We start from the raw sequence: 10301 nt of genomic DNA on the forward strand, positions 1-10301 counted from the left end.
TTTAAAGGTCGTTGGCTTCCAGCACGTTAAAGAACTCCTTCGGGACAAAATTCCCACACCCCGGCGTCTGTCAAGAACTAGCATTTAGGACGGACGTAAAACAAATAACATTATTATGAGTACTATTTTCAGTGCAATACAGATACTGATCTGATGCCATGGCCACGAGGTAATCAAGTTTGTTTACATTATGACTGGTGTATATTGCATGTGTTCAAGTGGAAGAGATTTTATTATATATTGGTTATTTTGTATGTTCAGTAACGTTACAATTACTTCTATTAGCGATTTGCTTGTTTCTGCGCGAACAGGCGTGTGTTTGGTAGCCGAAACTCCGATTGCAAAACAAAAACATTTGAAGAGAAGATTCGAACCACCACAAAACGTAGCGGAGTATAATACCCAACGATGCTATTTAGCCAACTGAGCCATACTAACAGCTCGAGTTCAATGTTTGCTAATCGTTTCTGTTTCTACCATATTCGTCCTGGCTGAGGTCCAATTGGAGCGTGCCTCGAGATGCATCGAGATAATGACGTCAGGCTCGAGTATCTCAAACGAGAGTTATGCCCATCCCTACGTAGACCTCGAAGATGCATCGAGAGTGGTGAGGTCAGTCTCGAGTATCTCAAACGAGAGTTTTGCCCACCACTAGGCAGATGCGAGAGTGGAAGGAAACTTAAACTAGTCCGGAACGCAGCAGGAAAAACACTGACGATAATCAACGTCAGTCGGGAGAGAGGGAGAGGAGGGACGAAACGAGCGCCCTAAGCCCTACAGCGGCTAGCAACGAAATTATTAGCAAATATTTAAAAAGTGCGGCAAATTGCCGTGGGTGCGACCTCTCGCGTGTTAATCACCCCATGAGACTAAGTAGCACGATATTTTATACAAGACCCTGCGTACCATTTACGAATATGAAAACAGAATGCTGATATCTTTAATGGTTTAGAAGTTATTTGCGTGTAACATGTTAGGTGAATAACCCTGTATGTGTGTGTGGCACAGTTGTTGGCTGAAGATAATGTGAAGGTTTAGAAAATTCATATCGATCGACGATACTATCGATTCAATTCAGATTTCATTTCCATTCAGTTGGCAGTACTACCGGAACCGGGAGTGCTCCCTCCTTACTCCTCATCCCCGTAACACTGGCTATCAGTAAAAGTTGCGCGTACAATACCTACAACCGCGACCTCCGATTCGAAACTCGTTGGCGTGTCGTGAAGTGTCTGCTTTATGATGTCGAAGGCTTCGTTAATGAACCATCGGCACGCCTTAAACATTTGGATGTATCGCAGAATGTTCAAGATCCCACAGGCAGACCCAGATCCGTATTTAGGCATTGGCTTTATGGGTCCAGGAGCAGGGCAGCAAATTTATGGACTGGCAAAAATGAAAAGCTCTAATACTTTGAAAACGAGATTTTAGAACGCACACACTTTCGTAGTGTTCAAAAGCGAAAGCTCCCGACATGAACAATGAAATTTGCGTTCCGTTTATGTGAAAGCTGTGGGCAATAATATTATAAATACCCCCACAATGCTCAAACACAGCCCCCTTGGTTCTGCGTACGGGTATCAAGATGACTTCGGGCTGCAACTTATCCAAGCGGGCGGCGATCCAACGCCGCGTGGTGTTGAGTGAATCGAAAAGGCCGCTAATTTCTCGTAATACCAAGAGTTCCAGAGAAGTCCGTGAAAGTGAAAGCCATTTTTATTCATTTTGTGAGAGTTTTATTAGGTGTTTTTCGTGTTACGTACACAACATGGATGGTCGAAAACGATTACGGCAAGTGGCGCAAATTGCCGCAGATTAGCAGAAGAGGAGGAAAAGTGAATTGTGTTTCAGACACCAAAATTAGATTTCTTTTTCCACAGAATCCAAATTATAGCTCAAACAACTTCCTCTTAAGCAATGACGAAAATAAAAATGATGGTACCAGCACAGAAAACTTTGATGAGTTTTTGTCACGTTGGTCTGTTGTTGTAAGTGAAAATCGTGAAGACGGCCTAGTACCAACAGAAGATATTTTAAAACCAAACGGTTACCCTTATTTTTGGCTTATGAATAATGTTACTAGAGACCACTACCGTATGCTAAAAGTGGAGTGAAACAGAATCAGGACAATTTGTGTAATTCTATGCGGATGTATTCAGACAATTAGCGAGCTCTAACAAAAGTGCTGCTTGAAGGAAAGCTTTTAAATGGAGACATGAATTGTGAGTATCTCTGGTTTATTCCTGCAGCCAACGATCTGTTTTTATGCTCGTTGTAAACTTTTTGAGAGACATTCCAATTTGCAACAACTGGCTTCAATGAATGGAAACACGAAAATCAGCTGTCAAGAGAACAACAGAATTTCCACTCTCATCGTGATTACGTGTTAATGTTTAAAAGACGGGGTAGTGAATTGTGCGGAGGTGACAACCGTCTGCTTTCTCAACTATTCTTCCTCTTCTTCTTCTTCTTCTTCTTCTTCTTGTCTTCGGATAGGTCTATTATGGACCACGTTAAGCATCGTTCATTTCCGGTTCTTCTTCCTCCGATCAGCCCAGTAGAATTATTATTATTAGTATTATTATTATTATTATTATTATTATTATTATTATTATTATTATTATTATTATTATTATTATTATTTAATGGTAGTCTATTAATGTTTTGTATTTTACCTTGGAGGCATTCTACTGTGTTACTTCATTCATTATAAAAAACTAAATAGTAATTGTTAATGCTATTGTTTCTACGTCCCACCAACTACTTTTTTGATGGTTTTCGGAGGATAATAGTAATTGCAGTTTTGTCTTATGAATTTTATGAATGGGGAGGGCAAAATTATTTGGGTCCAGAAGCGTTAAAGTAGTTCAATTTGGCCCGGGGCAGACCACGTCACCAACGAGGAGGTACTCCATCGGGCCGGGAAATCATGTGAAGTTTTAATTCTCACAAAACATAGCGATGCAGCCTACTTCGATCACATCTTCAGATATGACAAATACAGCCTGATACACTGATCACAGAAGGGAAATGTAGACGTGGCCAGAGAAGATTATGCTGGACGTGAAACCGCCGAAATTGGTTTCGGCATCCACGATACGGGAAACACAAAACAAGAAAAATGACTGATAGTCACCAGCCTTCTGTAAGGAGACGCCACCAGAAGAAGAAGAAGATGATGATTTTATATGGCCTAAAAGTGCTTCCGTACATATTTGTAATAATTTGGTATCTTTTACGACATAAATTACTGAATAAGTTAATCGGTTCTTAAGTGATTAACATCAGTTATAAGCAATGGCGTATACTGAGGGCTACCAAGGCTATCGGTGAAGCCCAAACCTCAATTGAGAATGATGGAAATCTAAAGCACATTATAACGTAAGCATTTGACACATTGTTCCGTTTACAAAACATGAAAGCAGTGAGAAAAACGTCGCACGTATTTTTGAGAACAAGGCATCGGAGACTGATATTGCAGCCCAGACTCTCGTCCCTCTCCCCTCGACTCGCCCAACGCGGCTTGTCGCTGAACGCCCGATAGGAGCGGTGACCGGGGGGAATAGGTGTGCTAGGCTTCGGTCCGTCAGATCGCCACTGCTAACTATCAACCATGCGTTACTCATCGTATAATATATACTTCCTCACCTCATACTTCTGTTCTGACTTAATCATATAGATATCAGAGTGCTGATATTTCACTTCCGTTTACTTCTACACCCTTGTAGGAAGACGCTGCAAGGCTGCTGTTATAGGAGTAATATAGTTTCCTTTTTGTAAGTAGATCTGCTAAAATGGAATGCAATTTTTCAGGTTCTCTTTTGTTGGTTGGAATCGAACCCGTGATCGTGGGTCGCACACCACCACTGATCTCCCGAGTAAGCTAATAAACCAATGAACGATGGGTACGACCGCTGTAAAATTCAGGATTTGTATTTAATAATAATAATAATAATAATAATAATAATAATAATGGCGCATGTATAGGCTTAGTGGTGTCCCAATGAGGATAAAATGAATGGCGAAGACATCATAAACATCCAGTCCCCAAGCTAGGGGAATTAACAGTATGAGGGGGTTGATTCTGAAAATTGATCAGGGACCATCGGACCAAAGGCAAGCATTCTATTTAGCCACAAAACCGGACTTTAATTTGTTAACCCTTAGGCTACCATCTCCACTGATCAGGGGTTGAGCATTGGCAGTAGCAGAGGCCAGGGCAGTAGCTTGTGAAGCAACCTTCACAACACAACAGGCTTCTCCGTTGGTTGCAGCTCAAAACGCTGAAGGATTGACGTTCACTAAACCAACCATCGAAAAGGGGGTAAACTGAGTCTACTGGTAGCCCACATCTTGATCCCAGCATACGCCACTGGTTATAAGCCAGCATTCAGCACTACTGAATAAGTAGTCACAGTCACACCACTGTTCAGCGACACGAAGAGGGATTGGTTGCTTGCTGAAAATTCAAGGGAAACAAAAATCCAACATCTTGGCGTCTCCGAAAACCACACAAGTATTTCGCAGGGAGTAAAACCTTTATTATTATTATTATTATTATTTATTAATGTGACCTTAGCTACCAGATTGCAGACATTCCAAATTGGTGTCTATCTGCGGTCTGTGGGTCAATTTCGCTGTTGCGATTAGACTGCCATCTAGATGCCAAGTGGGTTCTTCGGCAGAGTACAGTAGTTTATGTTGTCAAGTGGAAACTGACAAGTGAGTGTACCATAATTCTTTATGTATATAACCATCGATATAACACGTCAAAATCTCTTTCCGACCTTTAAAAGTCAACGACCATTTTGGCAGGACCGAGCCCGCGGCATTGGGACCATGAGTCGGACATTCTACTTCTGATCCCAGAAGCGGCGACAATGTGGGAGCAGCAGCTGAAGGATATAGTATTCCCAAAGAAGAGGTACTCGTCCAGGCGGCCTAAACCTACTATGCTGAACAGGGGCCTTGTGGGGTGATGGGAAGATTGGAAGGGATAGATAAGGAAAAGGGAAGGAAGCGGCCGTAGCCTTAAGTTAATGCCATCCCGGCATTTGCCTGGAGGAGAAGTGGGAAACCACGGAAAACCATTTCGAGGATGGCTGAGGAGGGAATCGAACCCCCCTCTCCTTAGTTGATCTCCCGAGGCTGAGTAGACCCCATTCCAGCCCTCGCACCACTTCTCAAATTTTGTGGCAGACCAGGAATCGAACCCGGGCCTGCGGGAGTGGCAGCTAATCACACGAACCACTACACCACATATAGACTCAGTACCGGTAATACTTACGAGGTAGCCAGCCACCTGCAGAGTAACTATATAGATGTCTTAGTTCACCCAGAAAGGCTTGCGGGCTCTACTACTTTCCATTCTACTGAGGAATGAATGAATGAATGAATGAATGAATGAATGGTTACATAATACCAACCTTCCAAGGAAGGCACCGAATTCCACTTCTTAAAATTTCTTATTAATGCAATAGGTACTTAGCACTGTCATTACAAGGTCAAAGCACTGCTCAGCGAAGTGAAAATCATTACCGTTTACAATAACGAGCACACCGCGTGCGAAGTATCTAGGTATTCCTGCAGTCAGCTGTATCATGTTCGATCGTGCATCGCAAGCTCGTTGGCCCGTATGAATTTACTTGAAAGACAAGAAACAGAGATCTGTATGTGTAATATTGCTAGTGGAAGGTCGACCTGATATCCTATTCATGATCAAGGAGTTAGGTACTTCTTCGCACACCAGTTAACAAACTAGTGAATCAATGTATTGATTTTATAGCAATTCAATAATGAATACTAATTCGCAACACTGAGCTTAGTAATGGATTATTACTTAAAATACGGTATACTTACATTAATGTACGGTTTTCTGTCACAGACTGCGAATAACCAACGAAGTACAGCACCGTCAACGTCCTACCCCAACGCTGTACGAACAGCAACTGTCGGCAGTAAGTTGGCAGCATGGAAAGGAAAAATAAAAAAGAGTGGTGCCAGCGTAGTTATCCATCTTACCGGTAGAGTGTAGTAGAAGCATTGCACTATATCACATAACAGTCAACAGCCGGATTACCGGATTACATTAACAGACACGCATTCGAGGGATCACTTTCCAATTGTAACCACATACGGTATAGGCAAACTTAGCATACCTCTTCCTAAACTACCTTATTTGAGTAATGCTCGTTCTTTCCGGCATTTTAACCTGTACGTGTACAATACTTATCTCGCGGACCGTCTTCGTCAAATACCCACTAATCTGCTCACATACCAATCTCTGTATCAGATCTTACAAGATTACATTACCCTTCATCATCCTCTAAAATAGGCCTTTCCAACTGCAGCACTTAGCGCTGGGGCGCACCAGCGCTGCACTCAGCAGCACCGTTCCCCTCCTTCCCAAGCAGTGGTGGTGTGCGTAAGAGACAGTACATTCATTCTCATTCTCTCTCTGTGCGTGTCATTCTCAGTAGAATCTATTCGATAGAACAGACAGTGGAGCAGTTGGTTTCTCCTTCGTTAAAAATGTCGTTTAATCCTTCATGGGTGGATTCATATTTTGTTCTCAATACCGAAGGGAAAGCTCAGTGTTTAATTTGTCATGTCATTTTAAGCGTAAAGTCTTCAACCGTGCGACGACACTACCACAATAAACATGTTTCCACCTGTGATGACATTGTTGGCGCAGCAAGAACCGAACAAGTTGCTAAGTTAAACTCGGAATTGCTAAGTTCTTCAGAGATACGTAATAACTTACTCATTAGGAATTGTTTTACTTGCAGTTTAGGAGATTTGTTTTCGTTTTGGTTTTGTACTATTAAGAACAGTTTATAATTAGACTTAGATGTGCTGCTAAGAGAAAAAAAACGGGCGAGTTGGCGGCGCGGTTAGGGGCGCTCAGCTGTGATCTTGCATCCGGAAGATAGTGGGTTCGAATCCCATTGTCGGCAGCGCTGAAGATAGTTTTCCGTGGTTTCCCATTTTCAAACCCAGAAAATGCTGGGGCTGTTCCTTAATTAAGGCCAGGGCTGCTTTCTTCCCATTCCTACCCTTTTCCTATCCCATCATCGCCATAAGACCTATTGCAAAAAAGAACTCACAGTGGTAATTATTTTAAATATTTTATCTCCCTGTCCCACAGATATTTGAACCCAACACTTTAGAAGGCTCAGTTCAAGCACGTTATGGGCTATTGTTGATCTGAAACTTGCAAAAAAAAAAAAAAAAAAAAAAAAAAAAACATATGTTTTCTACTCTGAATTTAAATCAATGGAGAACTAGGACTTCTCTGTCTGATGCAGACTTAGAGGCTGTACTGCCAAATCGATTGTACCCATTATTGGTAAATTAGTTGCCGCAAAACGATGTCAGCAATCGACTTAAACGCTAAATGTACATTAAGGCAAACGCAAAGTATGTACAGAATAAATTGTGTGTTTGTGTGTTCACAGAACTGTCGTAAATACTATTGTTTTCATAAGCTGCGCGCTGACTTGACGACCTGTGGTTCTGCCTCTGCCACTTCCCCTCCTTCCCCTACCACCTCAACGGTGCTATAGCACGGCACCGGGGCTGCTGCCGGGGCCGTGGGAGCACCTCAGTTGGAATCGCTTGCTCTAAAAGAATCTCTTTCATCTACTCATAGACGCCCACAACAAATCAAATGGTGGGATGAAGAATGTCACCAATTAATTCAAACTCGTAAGTAAAGAAGGTATTAATAGACACTTATAATAATACCTTCAGAACTTGCGCGACGCCTCCAAACTGGAATGAATTTTTTCTGGTTCCAATTCTTAAAAATCGAAAGATACCTAACAATTACCGTGGCATTGTGTTAGGATCTTGCATACAGAAATGTTTAAAAAAAGTTTTACTCCAGTGCTTAACATGGGCATTGGAGTATTACCATCTAATACCTAGATGCCAATATGCTTTCTTTAAAAGAAGAAGCTCCCACAATGCCTTTAACATTTTTGTCATAGATGTGTTACTGGCTCGATATAGAAAACAAAGCACAATTGCTATATTTCTTGACATCAAACAAGCCTCTGTTCCCCTGCACATTCTATGGGCAAAACTCACATTCCTAAAACTTCCTGAAGGGTTTATAAATATTCTCCAATAATTACTTACACATCGAACGCTGTTTGTTAAAACAACGCAATACAGACTACCCCCTCAACAGACATGTCTTGGTTTACCTCAAGGGAATATCTTGAGTGGTATCCTTTTCGCACTATACATGAGTGACATTGAAAGGGTCATTTTACGTTCAGCGCATCTGCTTGCATATGCGGATGATTTCCTGCTTTATTACTCCCACAATAATTTACACGAATGTAGACAACATATACCGTAACATCCACTATACGGGGGTATTTATGTGGCTCGATGTCCATGGCCTTCAACTTTCCCTTTCCAAATATCGCGCGATGATTTTTATACATCAGCTCTCTTATGATCACTCTCCGATCTCCTTTGACACATATAAATAACAATTGATAATCGATATAAATACTTGGGGATGATATTAGACAATGAACTCACATGGAGGAAACATTTTACATCTATTCGCACGAAGAGCGATATTTACACTCAAGTACTTAAATCAGTTACTCGTCGACAATGGGAGCTGACCCATGTGTTGCCATATCTTTGTATAAATCAATTATATGAGCGTACGTAGATTATGGTTTGCATATATATGATATAGCATCGAGTACTAATCTGAAGCAGCTCAGTACATGCCAACATAAAGCTTTACGTATATGTCTAGGGGCTCTTAAAACTACACCCTCCAATGCACTTCTCATTGAATCTGGTGAATCTCCTTTGCATATCTGCCGACAAATGCTTGCCACACAATATCTGCTTAAAACATTTGCTCTTACTAGCCACCCGTTAATCCCTAAGTTACAACTTCTTTCTGAATACTTTACCATACAGAATCAGAGCACACGACGAATGCCTGGCTTATACTATGCTTATGACACATTAAAGTCATATAGAGATTCTTTATTACACAGTTTAACATTACCCCCTCCCCCCTACACCTTTTCTTACCCCGTCCTCTTTTACAAACGCCATTTGATAATTCCTGCTCCCAGTAGCTACACCGCAGTAATATGTGCTCAAGGACACTCACAGATGACTGCCAAAAAGCTGCGGCTTACCAAACCCCCTGATAACATTGATATATATATATGGATGGTTCTAAGACTGACACTGGCGCAGGAGCAGCTTATTTTATACTCCAACCTTAAATATAATGGAGCAATTTAGATTACCCACTGATCTTTCAATATTTACTGCCGAACTATTTGCTGTGTGACAGGCCCTCCTTTTTATTAAAAACCACACTTACAAACGAGCTACTTTATATACGGATGCTCTGAGTGTTTAATTCCAATCCTTAGCCTCATATACTTTATCTACAAATTGGTATCTATATAATGTTAGACATCTCATTTACATCATTGAAAAATCAGGAGTTTACTTAACACTAGTGTGGATGCCTGGACATACAGGGATTCTGGGCAATGAAAAAGCTGATTGTTTAGCAAAACAAGCTACTCGACTTGTCACTCCTACTTTTAATATTGCCATTCCTACTTCCGCTTATATTCCCAGGATCAAAGGTGTCGCTCATACTACTTGGCAAGCACATTGGCGACAGACTGCTCAAGTCAAGGGTAACTTTTATTATCATTTACAGCCGAACATCCCACAGAAACCTTGGTATATGTGAGGGTCATACTCCTGCAGACATATCACAAATATCATCTGTTTAAGGTTTAATCATGCTCTTATACCTCAATATAAATTTCGTTTTCATCTGACTCCAGTGCCGAACTGCTCATGTGGTAATAGTGATGAAGATGCGAACCACATAATTTTTCAATGTCCTTTAACTGTGCTTGCACGTCAGACGTTTCTATGCAGTCTTGTACGTATTAAACATCCCCTTCCAACCAGTGTTTCTTGTCTGTTATATAATCCTACTACTTCTATGATCAATGTGATCAATAAGTTTCTTGACGACGCAAACCTTACATTGTAATACAATGTGCTGTTCTTGTGATGGCTTTTTCTATCCTACTCCTGTTTCCATTGGTGTTATTGCCTCTATGTCTTGAGCGAACTGCAGTGCTCTACAAGTGTGAATTCATAAGTTAATCAGTGTTTCATAGATTGGATTTTGATGTCTTACAAGTATTATTACTACATTTGGGATTCTAGACTGGGCAAAATTTTCAGAGCCCAAAACCATCAACAAGAAGTAGAAGAAGAAG

At 41.2% G+C, this 10301-nt stretch overlaps 1 protein-coding gene across 1 annotated transcript in view; it reads right to left on the reverse strand.

Moving 5' to 3' along the window:
- LOC136875641 (putative sodium-dependent multivitamin transporter) overlaps positions 1-5946 on the reverse strand; it is a 207775-nt gene extending 201829 nt beyond the window's left edge. Inside the window, exon 1 of the mRNA XM_067149183.2 lies at positions 5860-5946. The gene's annotated coding sequence lies outside the window, so the exon portion shown is untranslated. The remainder of the gene's footprint in view (positions 1-5859) is intronic.
- Positions 5947-10301: the final 4355 nt, after the last annotated feature.

Source organism: Anabrus simplex, chromosome 6 (genome assembly GCF_040414725.1).
Source record: "Anabrus simplex isolate iqAnaSimp1 chromosome 6, ASM4041472v1, whole genome shotgun sequence".
Lineage (NCBI taxonomy): Eukaryota > Metazoa > Arthropoda > Insecta > Orthoptera > Tettigoniidae > Anabrus > Anabrus simplex.